The 19,469-nt window shown below is 37.9% G+C and overlaps 1 protein-coding gene and 1 pseudogene across 5 annotated transcripts in view; one reads left to right on the top strand and one right to left on the bottom strand.

The window, feature by feature from the left end:
- The window catches only part of SCLT1 (sodium channel and clathrin linker 1), a 245,784-nt gene that overhangs the window by 133,729 nt on the left and 92,586 nt on the right, over window positions 1–19,469 (bottom strand). The gene's annotated exons all lie outside the window — the stretch shown is intronic.
- Window positions 16,152–17,661, top strand: LOC100391180 (CAAX prenyl protease 1 homolog pseudogene; annotated as a pseudogene).

Raw genomic sequence — 19,469 nt, 5'->3', positions numbered from 1 at the left:
CAACCCGCCCCAACTGAGATACACGCCCACTGCTGACGCAGCCAGCCGTTGCCGAGGCAACCCGTCCCTACTGAGATACACGCCCACTGCTGACGCAGCCTGCCGTTGCTGAGGCAACAGCTACAACGAAGAGACTCCGCCGCAGGGCGTGGCGGAGACCACAGCAGAGCCGGCAGGAACAGCGCAAATCACACAACAGCAGGGCGGAGCCTCGGCAGCCAAACAGTGGCTAGTCTGCCTTTGAGCTGGGCAGGACACCTGATCGGACATCCAAAAATAAAGCCCAAACCCCTCAACACAGAGCATTTGAGAAATAAAAAAAGGGTTGTTTAATGAGCTGTGTTGCAGCAGAATCAAACATAGCAGCCTAACAGCCCTGAATGAACAACAGAGTGCACAGCTCAGCAATTAAACCCCTATAAAGTACAAACTGTCTCCTCAAGCAGCTCCCTGACCCCTCTATATCCAAAAGACTGTCATTAGGCAGGCATCATCCTGGGACGAAGAGAGCAGAAAAAGAAACTGGTAGCATCCCTCGCTGTGCCACGGCTACTAGAGGTGCACCCCGGACAAGCAGGGTCTGGAGCGGACCTCTACAGTCATACAGCGAAGGGGCTAGACTGGTAGAAGGAAAACCAAGCAACAGAAATACTTCATCATCAACATTCTGGGTGTCCACTCAGAGACCCAAACGAAAAGTCAGCAACTACGCAGACGACCAGCGGACAAATCCACAAAGATGGGAAGAAACCAGCGCAAAAAGGAGGAAAACACCCGAAACCAGAACACATCGCCTCCTAGAAAGGACCAAAACTCCTCACCAGCAAGGGAACAAAGCTGGACAAAGAATGACTGTGACAAAATGACAAAATTAGACTTCAGAAGATGGATAATGAGAAACTTTTGTGAGCTAAAAGATCATGTATTAAATCAATGCAAAGAAACTAAGAACCTTGAAAAAAGATTTGAAAAAAGATTCGAGGAAATGATAACAAGAATGGATACCTTAGAGAGGAATATGAATGAATTAAAGGAGCTGAAAAACACAATACGAGAACTTCACGAAGCAAACGCAAGTTTCAATTGCCGAATTGACCAAGCAGAAGAAAGAATATCTGAAGTCGAAGACCAACTCAATGAAATAAAACGAGAAACCAAGATCAGAGAAAAAAGCGCAAAAAGGAATGAACAAAGTCTCCAAGAAATGTGGGACTATGTGAAAAGACCTAACCTACGTTTGATAGGTGTACCAGAAGGGGACGAAGAGAATGAATCCCAGCTGGAAAATACTCTTCAGGACATCATCCAGGAAAATTTCCCCCACCTAGCAAGACAAGCCAACACTCAATTGCAGGAAATACAGAGAACACCACAAAGATATTCCGCAAGAAGAGCAACCCCAAGGCACATAATCGTCAGATTCAACAGGGTTGAAATAAAGGAGAGAATACTAAGGGCAGCCAGAGAGAAAGGTCGGGTCACCCACAAAGGGAAGCCCATCAGACTCACAGCAGATCTCTCGGCAGAAACACTACAAGCCAGAAGAGAGTGGGGGCCAATATTCAACATTCTTAAAGAAAAGAACTTTCAACCCAGATTTTCATATCCAGCCAAACTGAGCTTCAGAAGTGAAGGAAGAATAAAATCCTTTGCGAACAAGCAAGTACTCAGAGATTTTGTCACCACCAGGCCTGCTTTACAAGAGCTCCTGAAAGAGGCACCACACATAGAAAGGATCAATCAGTACCAGCCATTCCAAAATCACACTGAATGCTAAAGAGCTTCAACATAATGAAGAATCTACAACAACTAACAGGCAAAACAGCCACTTAGAATCAAAATGGCACTATCAAATTCACACATAACAATATTAACCCTAAATGTAAATGGACTAAATGCACCAATCAAAAGACACAGACTGGCAAATTGGATAAAAATCCAAAACCCATCAGTGTGCTGTATCCAGGAAACCCATCTCACATGCAAGGATACACAAAGGCTCAAAATAAAGGGATGGAGGAAGATTTACCAAGCTAATGGAAAGCAAAAAAAAGCAGGAGTTGCAATTCTCATCTCTGATAAAATAGACTTTAAAGCAACAAAGATCAAAAGAGACAAAGAAGGCCATTACATAATGGTAAAAGGATCGATACAACAAGAAGAGCTAACGATCCTAAACATATATGGACCCAACACAGGAGCACCCAGATACATAAGGCAAGTTCTTAATGACTTACAGAAGGACTTAGACTCCCACACAATAATAGTGGGAGACTTTAACACTCCACTGTCAATACTAGACAGATCAACCAGACAGAAAATCAACAAGGATACCCAGGGCTTGAACTCAGACCTGGAGCAAGCAAACCTGGTGGACATTTACAGAACTCTCCACCCCAAATCCACAGAATACACATTCTTCTCAGCACCACATCACACCTACTCGAAAATTGACCACATAATTGGAAGTAAAGCACTGCTCAACAAATGCAAAACAACTGAAATCAAAACAAACAACCTCTCAGACCATAGTGCAATCACTATGGTGGAGTGGAGGTGATATTAATAATGACTGGATTTGTGATCATCTGTACATAGAGCCAACATGACCAGAAGTAGAAGTGAATCAAAAGAAAGCAATCAAGCAAAATTCTGAGGTTTGATGATGGCATTAGCTAGTAAGATGGGAAGGCCCTCTACTCCTTCAATTGTAGCCATTCAGCTTCTATACACTTAAATTCTGAGGCTCCATGTATAAGATTTCTTTTTTTAAAAGGAGTTTACTGTTAAAAAATAAAAAGTTTGAAAACCGCTGACCTAGCAATTCAATTATGGAACTCAACAAAGTGATCAAGGTCAGAGGTGTGTACTTAGAAAACAATTTAAACTAAAAGTTTAAATTGGGTAGGATAGATACAATCATCTATGAACGAGGAAAATTGAGTCACATGGTTAGAAATTTAAGAAATATATACTTTTTGTAGGTAGGATAAGAAAATGGGGAAAGCAAAATAAGCAAAAAAAAAAAAAAAAAAAAAAAAAGATGAACCTGGAAACCATCATTCTCAGCAAACTGACACAATAACAGAAAATCAAACACTGGCATGTTCTCACTCATAGGCGGGTGTTGAACAATGAGAACACATGGGCACAGGGAGGGGAGCATCACACACTGGGGTCTGTTGGGGGAACTAGGGGAGGGACAGCGGGAGGTGGGGAGTTGGAGAGAGATAACATGAGGAGAAATGCCAGATATAGGCAATCGGGAGGAAGGCAGCAAACCACATTGCTGTGTATGTACCTATGCAACAATCTTGCATGTTTTTCACATGTACCCCAAAACCTAAAACACAATTTAAAAAAAGGTAACAAAAGTCAGAGAAAAAATCATGGCAAAAACACAAAAGTCCTGGTAGAGAAATGTTCAAGAAAGGAAGAAAAAATAATTAATCAAGGAAAATCAACAACCAAGGAGAATGAGGGAGGCATATTTTAAGGTTAAAAAGGGTACCAGTAATCCTTGACAAGAATAGATAGGTGGAGCTGAATCCAAACTGAAGAAAATTCTGAAGAGTGGCTATAACAAATACAGACTCTTCCAAGCAACATCAAAGAATGGGAAGAAGAAAATATCTGAAGAGTCATTAGGGAGGTCTATATATCTGAGGTCTTAAAAGAACCCTGCAAAAGAGAAACTAAGATTTCAAAAGAAAAAGAATAGAACTGAAACAACATATAAGAGAGAAGAGAAAGAATTTGTGATTGTATAGTTGGCAAGAAATGGGGGTACAACATAATAGAAAGAGGGAGAAAGAAAGAAATGCTTCCTGTGGTCCTAGAAATTACAGCAGCAACAACAAAAGGCTGATTTCCCAGGACTCTGGAGGTTAATAATCCACTACTTACTACAGTGTTAATACCAACTCCTAAATCTACTAGCAGATAATTTGTAAATATTGTAATAACCTACCTACATAGGTTGGATACTAAAGTAGAAGGGAGGTGGGCAAAGACAGTAAATTATATTACATTGCAACACTGCAAGGAAGGTAATTTCATTTTCATTATAGCAACGAGGAAACTGAAGTTCATGAAGTTAAACAACTTTGGTCTGAATATCTTGTCCCTGCAAAATTCATAGTTGAAATCTCATATAAATACAACTTTCATATAACTCTCAATGTAATGATATTAGGAGGAAGGGCCTTTTGGGAGATGATTACATCATGATAGCAGTGCCCCGAAACATGGGATTAGTGCCTTCATAAGAGAGGCCCAAGGGAGCCTTATTTGCCTCTTTTACTGTGTGAAGACAAAGAGAGAAGGTGTCATATATAATCAGGAAAGAGTCCTTCACCAGACACCGAATCTGCCATTTTCTTAGCTTTGAACTTCCCAGCCTCCAGACTATAAGAAATACATCTCTGTTGTTTATGAGCTATTCAGTATGTGGCATTTTGTTACAGCAGCCTAATAGACTAAGACAGTGGCAGAGCCAGAATAAAAAACTAGAGCTGACTTCAAAGCCTATGCCTTTTACATTTCACACCAACCAGAACCACATTTTTAAGGACAGGTGTACAAATGTAAAGTATTTGCAAAACAAAGTTATAAACATCAATTAAAATATATTTTGACAGAAAACAGTAATCTACTTTTAGAGGCAAAAGTTTTGAAAATGATGTTATGGATTGTTTTATTCTTGCCAGATCCCCCAAACAAGAAATGTTAATTTTAATTAACACTCTTGACCAGTGTGTTCTAGAAGTCTAATAATCTTCTATCTGTCTCTTAAAAGATTGAGAGGAAAAAATATAAACATTATTGAATAAAGGTGACGGTAATCCCTGTAAATAACATTAAAGTAAAACAGAGTGAAGAAATAGAAAACTGACAGCAAAGCCCTATTTCTTATCTTAAAACCTGTTTTCCATGCTCAGAAAACTAGCTGCCAACACATAAGGAACTGTCTGGCAATTCTATGACTAAGCACATCTGCTCAGGACCATTTCTCACATGGGATTGTTTCCAAGACACACTATGAATCAAAACTAGTGATCCATGAATTCCAGATTTCCATAGCATTTTTATAATAGAAGACGTAATATTATTCAAATTGGAACATGAAACATCTGAGAAAAATCTGTTATCTCAGCTAAAATAAAACTATAACCTGGCAAAAGTATATATATGCCTTTTAAAAAATAAGACAGTATATAAAAATTATCAGCACATACATTTTTAAAGAAAAAAGTATGCGTTTGTAAAAAAGATTAAAAATGAACACAATGTACACAAACTGTGATTTATACAATTTACTTTTTCAGATTTAATATGATAGAGCAATATTAAGAATTACATTCCTATCACATCAGCTCTGATGTTCTTCAATAAAACCACTTATATATAAGTAATTTTGCTATCATATTTTAAAGATGTCCTGGAATTTATTCCATATTTAAAAACAGAGAGAGCATTAAACATAAAAAATACTTAAGCCTAGAGGCATCCCCAGTCAAACTTTGAGATTATTTGTAATAAAAACAGATTTAAAAGTCAATATAGCTTAAAGCCTGAATCTATAATGAGAAACACTAAAAATCTTTTTAATTCATTTTGTAAAACTTCTATTAATTATATTAACATGATTTTTTTCAGGCATGTTGTTTTGGAATTCAAACTTCTAATTGGCCAGACATTTCTGTATAGCTGAAGGAGACAAAATATAATTTTTAAAAATAATGACAGTTCAAGAAAACAATTGTGCACTGAGAGTTCAAAGAGCAACGGACACAAACAGAAAATCCACGTGAATAAATTAGCCTTGTCTCTCCAATAAAGTGCAATTTAATTATTTAATTAACTGACTAAATCACAGAAAAAACTGTTTTTTTTGAGCACCTGCCATATGTGTAACACTGTGCTAGATGATGGCAAGATAAAAAAATCACCAAATCATAATGCATACCTTCCAGAAGCTTAAAAACTAGTGTAGAGAGATGGATTTGTAAACATTTAATAAAGTGTTGAAAATGCTGGGACAGTGAAAGATATCAGACCTAATCAACTGCCTCTTGCTTTTAACCTCCAAACTCTCCTTGTCCATCCCTGGGCATAGGCCAAACTAGCCTTGGGAAGAAATTTAGTTTATAGTTTAAATAATAGCCATTCCCAAAAGTTAGACTGTTCTTGTCAAATGAATAAAAGGCCACCAGCCACCAAGTTAGGGTGAGAGGGACTGGGATTCTAAATATTACCAGCTACTATTCTGGAAGTCCTAAGATTTGCAACTTCCCCAACTACTCTTAGAGGTAACATCATGATTGTGAACCTAAGATCTGCCTTTTGAGATGTCTTTTCAGGTTTTGCATTTCTGAAAACTGGATGGCCCTACCTGGACCTGCCAATCAGGTCTGTGGCCCCCACCTACAAACTGACTCAGCATAAGAGGACAGCTTTGAGTCCCTATGATTTCATCCTCAAGCCAACCAATCAGCAACCCTGACTCACTTGCTCCCTACCTGCCAAATTATCCTTAAAAACTCTGATCCCTGAGTTTTTGGGGAGGCTGATTTGAGTAATAATAAAATTCTGGTCTCCTGCAAAAGAAAAAAAAAGAAAGAAAAAAATGCTGTGACAAATGTATGTGCAGTCTACAGTTGAGGCACAAAGGAAGGAAGCATGTTTGGTACAACAGAAGACTTTATGTCAAGCTGAATAATTTGGATTATATCCTATAGGTTTTAAGTAGCCACTAAAGGGAAGTGACATGATTAGATATATTTTAGAAAGATCACTTTGATAACAATATGAAAAAGGAAGATGGGGCAATAAGCTAATTTGGAGGTTACTTCTGTGGCTCAGATGAGAAAGTGATGAAGAAGTGAAAGATCAGAGAGACATTAAAAGCCAAATTAGAACTCACATCTTGTAATTGCTAATCTAGTGAGCTTCTAAGCCAGGCTCTCAGACAGTATTCACAGCAGTAGGGAAGTCAAGTAGGAGAGTTGATTGGATAAAAAAAATATGATGAGTAGATACTTTGACTTTTTTTTTTTTTTTGAGACGGAGTTTCGCTCTTGTTACCCAGGCTGGAGTGCAATGGCGTGATCTTGGCTCACCGCAACCTCCGCCTCCTGGGTTCAGGCAATTCTCCTGCCTCAGCCTCCTGAGTAGCTGGGGTTACAGGCACCCGCCTCCGTGCCCAGCTAATTTTTTGTATTTTTAGTAGAGACGGGGTTTCACCATGTCGACCAGGATGGTCTCCATCTGTTGACCTCGTGATCCACCCACCTCGGCCTCCCAAAGTGCTGGGATTACAGGCTTGAGCCACAGCGCCCGGCCGATACTTTGATTTTTGACATCTGCCTGGAAGATTCATTTGGTGTGAACATTAGGACCTAAAGATTATAAATTGAGATTAGAGATTGATAAAACTAGTTGCAGTTTTCCAAAGCCTAAAACATCTTAAGTGTTTAATTGTCCATGAGCAACTTTGCCACAATATTTACTGACAGTATTCCATAGCTTAACATTAAGCAGTTCAGAGTTGTATACATAAAACTATACTTGCTTTTCCTGCCACAGATTTGAAGGAACATAAGGATAAACAGATGCTTCTTTTAGGGAAGACGGTGTTGCTTTCAAGTGTGACAGATTCTGAATGATGGGCATATTGACATTACCAGAATTTAGGTTTTGAGATGCTCTATATAACCATGCCAAGAATAACTAAATTAGAAACTCCTTAAGCACTAGAGTTGTTTAACTTTGTACTTATACTGAAACATATTAGTTTCGCTTGTTGTCTGATAGTGTGGTCCAAAAAAGTTAAAATCATGTGAATTTATAATTAAAGCTTTAATCATATTTTATTTTGAGAATTTTAGTTTATTGTTTTTTGTTTTTTGAGATGGAGCCTCACTCTGTCACCAGGCGAGTGGTGACAATCTCGGCTCACTGCCACCTCCGCCTCCGGTTGAAGTGATTCTTCCGCTTCAGGCTCCTGAGTAGCTGAGACTACAAGCACACACCATCACGTCCAACTATTTTTTGTATTTTTAGTAGAGACGGGTTTTCACCATGTTGGCCAGGATGGTCTCTATGTCTTGACCATGTGATAGGCCCGCCTTGGCCTTCCAAAGTGCTGGGATTACAGGCGTGAGCCACTGTGCCCGGCCTATTTTGAGTTTTTAGTGATACCTTTCCATAGCAGATAAAACTCTTCAGCCTATTTTCTTAAGAACCTTCATTTACCTGATCCCCCTCACCCCTCCAGTTATGTATAAAAGTAGTCATATTGCTGTTTCTCACAGAACTTTAGTTACTTTCTTTTTGCCTTAGATTATGTTTCTCATGAAATTTATAATTTTTTAAACCTAGCTAAAACTTGCCTTCTCTGGAAAGACTTCTCTCATTCATTCCACCAGATTTTTACTCTTTTATTATTGTGAACCTATTCAGTATTCATTTAAACCAAGATTTATATTGTTTTTCCAGAGGTGCAGTTTTGTCCTATATATTTATTTATAATATATATCCAACTAAGTTACGATGATAATTATTTTCCAACTCTCATGTGCTCATATTTTATGCCTGCCTTGTAAAGTCTTCGAAGGGAAAGACTGTCATTTATTTTACCTTTTTGGGAATAACCAATGTTATCTTTGTAAAAGGATATGCTAAAAGACTGAAGCTTTGCTAAAACTATAATAAAGCATTTGCACAGGGGTCCTTATTAACTTCTCATCAGAGTGGCATCATCAGAATATTTGTTAAAAGTAATGTTAGCCAGCTGACTGCAGCGGCTCAATCCCAGCACTTTGGGAGGCTGAGGCGGGTGGATCACCTGAGGTCAGGAGTTCGAGACCAGGCTGGCTAACATGGTGAAACCCCGTCTCTAATAAAAATACAAAATCTAGCCAGGCATGGTGGTGGGTGCCTGTAATCCCAGCTACTTGGGAGACTGAGACAGGAAAATTGTTTGAAACCAGGAGGCAGAGGTTGCAGAGAGCCAAGATTGTGCCATTGTACTCCAGCTGGGGCAACAGAACAAGACTCTATCTCAAATAATAATAATAACAACTTAGCCACTAAGGACGTGTCTTATTAACAGACATAGATACTATCTTCATATAAGGAGCTTGAAATTTGTCAAATCAATTTATTTTATGTTTATTAAGAACTTAAAAATGTACATCTGTGCTCTGAGGGTAGAAGCAGTCTTTATAATAAGTTTATGTATAATGTGATAGCCTCAAAGTTGTTTTAATTTGACCCATTTCATCTCATGCACACTTTTGTAGCTTTAACAGTTTCTATGTGAATGAGATCTCATTAAATTTTTCTAGCTCAGAGTTCTCCTGGTTATCTCTACCCACATGGCTCAGAGGCACCTGAAATGCAGCAGGCTCCAAACTGAGCTTATCATTATCTCTCAAATCTTTTCTCCATATTTGTGAATTGTACCATCCAATTTCTGATTCAGAAAACTAGGAGACACCATAAAAATCCCTTCTTTCTCAACTCTACTCATCGTATTTGTCTTTTATCCAATCAACCCTCCTACTTGACTTCCCTACTGCTGTGAATACTGTCTGACAGCCTGGCTTAGAAGCTCACTAGATTAGCAATTATAAGATGTGAGTTCTAATTTGGCTTTTCCATGAATTTGTTGTGCAACTCTGGATAAGACAAATAGTTCCCAAGGCTTCGGTTCACTTTGAGTTTTTCTATAAAATTAGAAAGTTAAACTAGATGAACATTAAGATACCCTCTAGCAATAACATTTCATAATTCTTCCCCTGTCCTTTAGCTCAATATTATGAAGTTCTGCCCATTTTTCCTACATAGATTTTTATATGCATTTTTATTCTCTATTTCCAATACTATAATTGTAGGTCTTTATGAACCAATTTCCTTACTTATCCTTCCAGGATATCTGCCTTTTAATTTATCCTAAATATGCCAACATTTTATATTCTTTTTTCCTTTCACTCTTTTCATAACCTTGAATGCAAAGTTGCATTTTTTACATTATTCATTCCATGACCTATTATCATTATTAGCTGTAAAAGATGTTTTCATTTGCTTATTTTTGTTTTCTTGCTCATTCCCAATCCCTTTATTATTCCCATCTATTTCATAAGATCACATTAAAAGGTGATATATCCTCGGATATACAGATTTACTGGTAAAACATGTATTGTTATTACACCCATGTGTTTTATGCTATAGATCTATATATTTTACTTTTTTTTTTTTTTAAATTTTTTATTGGATTATAGGTTTTGGGGTACATGAGCAGAGCATGCAAGACAGTTGCGTAGGTGCACACATGGCAGTGTGCTTTGCTTTTCTTCTCCCCTTCACCCACATTTGGCATTTCTCCCCAGGCTATCCCTCCCCACCTCCCCCTCCCACTGGCCCTCCCCTTTTCCCCCCAGTAGACCCCACTGTTTAGTACTCCCCTTTCTGTGTCCATGTGTTCTCATTTTTCATCACCCACCTATGAGTGAGAATATGCGGTGTTTCATTTTCTGTTCTTGTGTCAGTTTGCTGAGGATGACGTTCTCCAGATTCATCCATGTCCCTACAAACGACACGAACTCATCATTTCTGATTGCTGCATAATATTCCATGGTGTATATGTGCCACATTTTTCCAATCCAGTCTATTATCAATGGGCATTTGGGTTGATTCCAGGTTTTTGCTATTGTAAACAGTGCTGCAATGAACATTCGTGTACATGTGTCCTTATAGTAGAACGATTTATAGTCTTTTGGATATATACCCAGTAATGGGATTGCTGGGTCAAATGGAATTTCTATTTCTAAGGCCTTGAGGAATCGCCACACTGTCTTCCACAATGGTTGAACTAATTTACACTCCCACCAACAGTGTAAAAGTGTTCCTTTTTCTCCACATCCTCTCCAGCATCTGTTGTCTCCAGATTTTTTAATGATTGCCATTCTAACTGGCGTGAGATGGTATCTCAATGTGGTTTTGATTTGCATCTCTCTGATGACCAGTGACGATGAGCATTTTTTCATATGATTGTTGGCCTCATATATGTCTTCTTTCGTAAAGTATCTGTTCATATCCTTTGCCCACTTTTGAATGGGCTTGTTTGTTTTTTTTCCTGTAAATCTGTTTGAGTTCTTTGTAAATTCTGGATATCAGCCCTTTGTCAGATGGGTAGACTATGAAAATTTTTTCCCATTCTGTTGGTTGCCGATCCACTCTAGTGACTGTTTCTTTTGCCGTGCAGAAGCTGTGGAGTTTCATTAGGTCCCATTTGTCTATTTTGGCTTTTGTTGCCAATGCTTTTGGTGTTTTGTTCATGAAGTCCTTGCCTACTCCTATGTCCTGGATGGTTTTGCCTAGATTTCCTTCTAGGGTTTTTATGGTGCCAGGTCTTATGTTTAAGTCTTTAATCCATCTGGAGTTCATTTTAGTGTAAGGTGTCAGGAAGGGGTCCAGTTTCTGCTTTCTGCACATGGCTAGCCAGTTTTCCCAACACCATTTGTTAAACATGGAATCCTTTCCCCATTGCTTGTTTTTGTCAGGTTTATCAAAAATTGTATAGTTGTATGTATGTTGTGTTGCCTCCGGTGCCTCTGTTTTGTTCCATTGGTCTATATCTCTGTTTTGGTACCAGTACCATGCTGTTTTGATTACTGTAGCCTTGTAGTATAGTTTGAAATCCGGTAGTGTGATGCCCCCCGCTGTGTTCTTTTTGCTTAGAATTGACTTGGCTATGCGGGCTCTCATTTGGTTCCATATGAAGTTCATGTTGGTTTTTTCCAGTTCTGTGAAGAAAGTCAATGGTAGCTTGATGGGGATAGCGTTGATTCTGTAAATTACTTTGGGCAGTATAGCCATTTTCATGATATTAATTCTTCCTAACCATGAACATGGAATGTTTCTCCATCTGTTTGTGTCCTCTCTGATTTCGTTGCACTCTAACAGGCTCACTAAGCTTTTTCTCTAGCTGTAGTATTTCTACTGGTATAGTTGGAGGCTCGTCAGAAGACTCTCTGAGAAAATTCTCAATAGCCAAAGGGATGGTAAGTTCACATAGCCTGGTCCACTGACTAACTTCAGCACAGGCTTTCAAGGAAGTCTTTTTAAAGCCCAGAAGTTCCAAAAGTTCCTTCTTTAAGGGGTCTGCTTCATATGATTTCTGGATTATGTGTCTTAATACAACAGCAAGTCCTGCTCTACAAAAATTGTCTGATCGTTCTACTACTGCAGGCAAACAGCAATTCTGGACTATTGGTGGGAGCTCTTGCCTTGAAATAATCTGTATTTCAACATCTTGGATCAGATCATATCTTAGTAGTAAACTATCTGTACTCACTTCTTTGGTGACAACTAAGCAAATTTTAAAGATTTTGCAGTCACAGTAAGATAACAGAAATAATGTTTCAGATGTATGAAGAGGAAAGATGCATCCTTTTGTTTGGTGAGAAAAGTCCAGATACAGGTATTCTTCTTCTGTAAGACTTTTTTTGATGGCTTTCATTTTCTATTGTTATTGGATCACCTGGTCGCAGAGGCACGGCCAGGCAGGGAGGGTGCGTGAGCGTGTCGGCGACCTGGGCCGTCTGCGCCTTCCCGCCCAGCCAGAGCTGGAATTCCAAGGCTGCCTCTGGGAACTGCTGCCTGTAAACCACTAGCTTCCACAGAGGCCGAGACAAAAACAACAGGCAGTTTATCTGGAAAATACTCCCGCGTATATTTTACTTTTTAAATAGAAACATTGTTTCTAGTTCTACCCATGTTGCTGTAACTACATCAACTACATTTTTATATGTAAATATGTGTTTCTAAATGATGCAAGTATTCCACAGGATGTAATTACCACATTTTAGTGTTCATTCCACTTAGTGACAGATACCTAGGTTGCCTTCAATTCTCTACTTCCACAAATAGCCTCATTCCACAGAGCTGATCATTTACTTGAAGTAAGGGTATATCATTTCTGGGAATGGGTACTTTATTCTCTTATGATACACACACACACACACACACATACACTACATATGTGTGTAATACATATACAATTTTTACTACATACTGATTATAAGTATATATATGAATATAGCCATATACGTATATTGATGATCAATACACACTACTGTTGAAAATATTTAAACGGTATCAAACTGTAATGTTTTGGCCTTCTTATTATACTCCACATTTTTACATTGATTGCTGAATGTGAAGTAGTATCACATTGTTTTTACTTGCTTTTTTCTGACTGCTGTAACTTTTGAAATACTTATTCCTACCCTTTGCCTAATTTTCTATGAGTTAATTATTATTGATACTTAATCAGCTAATGTGTCCTCAACACTAATCTGTTGTCAGTTCAATACATGCATTGTAAATGTCTTCTCATAGAATATGAGCTGTCTTTTCATTTGACTTACAGTTTTTGTAACAGAAACCTAACATTTTAACATATTCAAGTAAAGAAATCTTTTCTTTTTGGCTTGTATTTAAATCTTTTATATGCCCGGCTAGTTTTAATTTTGTGGAGATGGGGTTTCTCCATGTTGGCCATGGTGGTCTTGAACTCCTGACCTCAGGTGATCTGCCCGCCTCAGCTTCCCAAAGTGCTGGGATTACAGGAATAAGCCACTGTGCCCAGCCTAAATCTTGATTAAGAAATATTTCCTACACTGATGAGAGTAGGAAAGACAGTTTTTCGTTACCTACAAACTGTCCCCAATCCCAGGCAGTGAAGATGGCAGAGAATTTGTGCACTAGGGGGAGGGAGAGTGAAGTAAGTGCTGAAATTTCCATTAGAACTCAGTGCTGTCCCATCACAGTGGAACATAAACAACATAGGCTAGAATTCTACCAGTACCCATGAAGGGAACATTTAGACCAGCACTAAGTCAGAGGGAAATTCACTGTCCCAGTGGGTGAAAACCAAGTCTCTGCTGGCTTCACACCACTGACTAAAGTAGCATGGGCCTGGAATAAATTTGAGTGGCACTCAGGTCACAAGGACTGCAGTCTTAAGGCAAGCCCTGGTGCTGCACTGATCTCAGAGGCAGTGCACTTGGGGTATAACCCAGTGTGACCAGCAGTGGCAGCCAAGGGATTTCCTGTGTCATCACTTCTGAAATTCCAGGCAGTACTTCAAGAGAGACTCACTCTGCTTGGGGAAAGGAGAAGAAAGAGTATAGAGGACTGTGTCTTACAACTTGAGTACTAGCTCAGCCACAATAAAATAAAGTCCCAGATTCTAGATTTTTGCTCCTAGACTGGTTTCTAGACTCACCCTATGCCAGAAGAGAATCCATTCCTTTGATGGGATGGACCCCATCCTGGCAGAATTCACCCCCTGCTAACTGAAGTGGTCCTGGGCCTTGAATAAACATCAGGCAATAGTGGCTGGGTTAGCCCCAGTACTGTAATGGTCTGCAAGGATTCAGGTGTAACTCTGTGGGAGTAGTGCTAGCTGTGGTAGCCACGAGAGTACCCAGATCACCTCTCCCCAACTCCAGACAGCACAGTGCACAGAGACTCCCTCTGACTGGGGAAGGAGAGTAAAAGACTTTTCCTGCTTATCCAGGGAATTATCTCTCATCTTACCCAAGTCTAGCAAGGTTGTCTATGTAGGAGGCTGTAAGAGCTGCAGCATTCCTAGGCTTAGGGCACCATCTAGTTCTGAAATGGCAGCAATAATTACAGGCTTGGGTCACAACACTCCATTACTTTTGGATTCGTGGAAAGCCCTCTCAAGAAGGAAGGAGACAAACAAGCCAAGACTGCAAAAATTGTAAAAAAATACCTAACCCTTCATTGCTTAGGTATCAGTGAACATCCACAAACATGAATAACATCCAGAAAAACATGACCTTACCAGATGAACTAAATAAGGCACCAGTGTAACCAATCCTGGAGTGACAGACATATGTGATCTTTCACACAAGGAATTCAAAGTATTAATAGCTATTTCGGGGAAGCTCAATAAGCTTTAAGGTAACAGAAGGAATTCAGAATCTCATCAGAAATTTGATAGAGATTGAAACAATTTTTTAAAAGTCATGTAGAAATTCTGGAGATGAAAAATTCAGTTGAAAAACTGACAAATGCATCAGTCTCTCAAAAGCAGAACTGATCAATCAGAAGAACCAATGAGACTAAAGACAGCCTATATGAAAATACATAGAGGAGAAAAAATAAAAAAGAATGAAACACCCATACAAGATCTTTAAAACAGCCTTCAAGGGGCAAATCTAAGTTATTGGTCTTAAAGAGGATGTACTAAGAGAGATGGGAGTAGAAAGTTTATTCAAAGAAATAATAACAGAGAACTTTCCAAACCTACAGAAAGACATTAATATCAAGGTACAAGAAAGTCAAAGAACACCAAGCAGATTCAAACCAAATAAGGACTACTTCAGTACATATAATAATCAAAACCTCAAAGGTCAAGGATAAAGGATCTCAAAAGCAGCAAGAAAAGAGAAGTAAATAATATATAAAAGCAAAATTGTATTTCAAACATAAAGGAGAAATAAAAACTGTGACAGAAAAAAAAACCACAAGGAATTTTGTCAACACCAGCCCTGTCTTACAAGAAATGCTAAAGGGAGTTCTTCAGTCCAAAAGAAAAGGCTGTTAGTTAGCAACAAGAAATCATCTGAAGATATAAAACTCACTGGCAATAGCAAGTACACAGACAATTACAGAATATTCTAACTCCGGTTAGACTCCTTTAATTGTAATTATAGTGTATCAACCACTAATATCTTTACTCAGAAGACTAGAAGACAGATCTACCAAAAATAATAAATACTATAACTTTTTAAGAGATAACAAAATATATGTAAACAGAGACAACAAGTCAAAAAGCAGGGGGGTGGATGAAGTTAATTTTTTAACTTCGCTTTTTTTTTTTTTATAATCAGAGTTAAGTTATCATCAGTTTAAAACAATTGGTTATAGTATTTGCAAGCCTCATGGTAACCATAAAACAAAAACCTTTAATAGATACAAAAAACCTGAAAAGCCAAGAAATTAAAATAAACTACAAGAGGAAATCACTTTTACACAAAGTAAGATGGAAAGGAAGGGAGGACTGACAATACAACCAGAAAGAAAGTAACAAAACGTCAGCAGTGGCTTTTTGGGAGATGCCAGCCGAGAAGCGTATCTTCAGAGCCGTGCTGCTCTTCTCCTGGACAGTGTATGTTTGGGAGACCTTCCTAGCACAGCGGCAGAGAAGGATATATAAAACAACAACTCAAGTACCACCAGAGTTAGGACAGATCATGGATTCTGAAACATTTGAGAAATCTCGACTGTATCAACTGGATAAAAGCACTTTCAGCTTCTGGTCAGGACACTATTCAGAGATTGAAGGCACTCTTATTCTTCTCTTTGGAGGAATACCTTATCTCTGGAGACTTTCTGGACGGTTCTGCGGTTATGCTGGCTTTGGACCAGAATATGAGATCACTCAGTCCCTGGTGTTTCTCCTGTTGGCTACACTTTTCAGTGCATTGACTGGTTTGCCCTGGAGTCTTTACAATACTTTTGTGATAGAAGAAAAACATGGTTTCAATCAACAGACTTTGGGGTTCTTCATGAAAGATGCAATCAAAAAATTTGTTGTGACTCAGTGTATTTTGTTGCCTGTGTCTTCACTTCTACTTTACATTATTAAAATTGGGGGTGACTACTTTTTTATTTATGCCTGGCTGTTCACATTAGTTGTGTCTCTGGTTCTTGTCACAATCTATGCCGATTATATTGCCCCTTTATTTGACAAATTCACACCTCTGCCTGAGGGAAAGCTTAAAGAAGAAATTGAAGTAATGGCAAAGAGTATTGACTTTCTTTGACTAAGGTGTATGTTGTGGAAGGATCTAAACGCTCTTCCCACAGCAATGCTTATTTTTATGGCTTCTTCAAGAACAAGCGAATAGTTTTGTTTGACACTCTACTAGAAGAGTACTCTGTACTAAACAAAGACATCCAGGAGGATTCTGGCATGGAACCCCGCAAAGAGGACGAAGGGAACAGTGAAGAAATAAAAGCTAAAGTTAAAAATAAGAAACAAGGATGTAAAAATGAGGAGGTACTCGCTGTACTAGGCCATGAACTGGGGCACTGGAAGTTGGGACACACAGTCAAAAATATCATTATTAGCCAGATGAATTCTTTCCTGTGTTTTTTTTTATTTGCTGTATTAATTGGTCGAAAAGAGCTTTTTGCTGCATTTGGTTTTTATGATAGCCAACCCACACTAATTGGACTATTGATCATCTTCCAGTTTATTTTTTCACCTTACAATGAGGTTCTTTCTTTTTGCCTGACAGTCCTAAGCCGCAGATTTGAGTTTCAAGCTGATGCATTTGCCAAGAAACTTGGGAAGGCTAAAGACTTATATTCTGCTTTAATCAAACTTAACAAAGATAACTTGGGATTCCCTGTTTCTGACTGGTTGTTCTCAATGTGGCATTATTCTCATCCTCCACTGCTAGAGAGACTTCAAGCTTTGAAAAGTACGAAGCAACATTGAGATGCCCAGGGTCTGTGACTGAAGACATTTCTGATTATTTCTGTCCTGGCAGCATGTTCCAGCTCATGATATTTTTAAACATTTTTTTTAAAAGAAAAATTAAGTACAGGAAAGTCCAGATTTAAATACATTTATTATGTCATTTCAAAAATGATTTTAATAATTCATTTCTTAAAGAAAACACTGGATGAATTTTGAAGCTTAATGTTTTTAAAGGCATAGTTTATCTTTGACATCTAATTTACCATGAAATTGTAAAATTATTTGGAAAAATACAGAACTTGTTTTATGTATATACTTATATGGACTCTGTATATGAGGTGTTTGGGGGCATACGTTTAAAAAGGGGAGCACCACCTCAGGAGTCCTTTCTGTGAGGTGGAAACAGTGGTCCTGAATCATTGTGCTCATACCTAGGTTGAAATCTGGTCTTAATTTCATGCTGTTATGATTTCACCTGGCCAATCAGTGTTTTAACTAAGAAAGGTAATAGTTGGAAAGGCCAATGTTATTTAAATGAAAGTAGTTAGAAAAATGCTCTCCTGTTCTACCAAATTTTAAATTTTCTCTTCCCTCTCTTGCTACACACTGATCAAGAATGTCTAACAGTGCTTTGAAATTAGAAATTATGTATAGGATATTTTAAATCATTGAGTTTTGTTTTTAGGAAAATACCTGTCTTTATCTTTTCTCCCACTTGGTAGATATGATACTATTAGGGGTAAATTGTAGCTTTTTCTCATTCATGCAGTACATAATATATCCTTTCGCTTAGTAGAGACGGTCATATTGAACAGGTTTTACTATGTTAAAAGTGGCAGAACATGAAAGATGAAGAAAAAACAACATTTTTAAGTGACATAAAGGTGAAATACTGATGAATCTCTATGATATTACAGAAAAAAATATATAATTTTCTATCTCTTTCAAGGGCAGAAGAGTTTTTGTTTTTATTTTTGTAATTTTATCAGTAAGTCATAAGTACTACTTAATCAGGCCTGATTCTACTTTTGAAAATTATAATTCTTGAAATGCAGATGTTTACTTGAAAATCAAATGTCATGAAAGATTTCCAGTTTTTAAAGCTGTATGTTTCACTGCTTCATATCTCTGTCCACTTTCTCAATGAGAACTTATTTTGTGCCTAGAGCTCTCACTCACTGATAATTTTTACCTTCTGGGCATTTATTCCAAAGTGGGATCGACTGTGCACCTTTGGTATCTGGCCATAAAGTCTTTTGCTCCACTGACATTTGGGTGATGTTTTCACATGGAAATATAATAAAAATAAAAATCTAGTTTGGAAAAAAAAAAAAAAGTCAGCAGTGAGTACTTACCTATCAACAATAACATTAAATGTAAATGGACTAAATTCTCTAATTAAAAAAAGAGTAGCTGAATGGATAAAAAATAAGAACTAATCATATGCTGCTTACAAGAAACTCACTTCATCTATTAAGACACCCAAAGACTGGAAATACGGGAATGGAAAAAGACAGTCCATGCAAATGGAAACCCAAAAAGAGCAAGAGTAGCTATGTATACACCAGATAAAACAGATTTCAAGACAAAAATTGCAAAGAGAGTCAAAAAATGTTATTATGTAATAATAAAGGGGTCAATCCCACAAGACGATATAAGAATTATAACTATATATGCACTCAATGCTGGAGCATCCAGATATATAAAGCAAATATTAGAACTAAAGATAAAGTTAGACACCAATAAAATAATAGCTGGGAACTTCAACACCCATCTTTCAGAATTGGACAGATAATCTAACATAGAATATCAACAAATATCAGATTTAATTTGCACAATAGATCACACTGACCCAATAAATATTTACAGAATATTTCATGCAACAGGTAAAGAATACGTATTCTTTTCAGTATACACAACATTCTCAAGGACAGAACAT

The sequence above is a fragment of the Callithrix jacchus genome, chromosome 3 (genome assembly GCF_049354715.1).
Source record: "Callithrix jacchus isolate 240 chromosome 3, calJac240_pri, whole genome shotgun sequence".
In the NCBI taxonomy this organism is placed as follows: Eukaryota; Metazoa; Chordata; class Mammalia; order Primates; family Cebidae; genus Callithrix; species Callithrix jacchus.
This window is presented reverse-complemented; position numbering and strand designations above follow the sequence as displayed.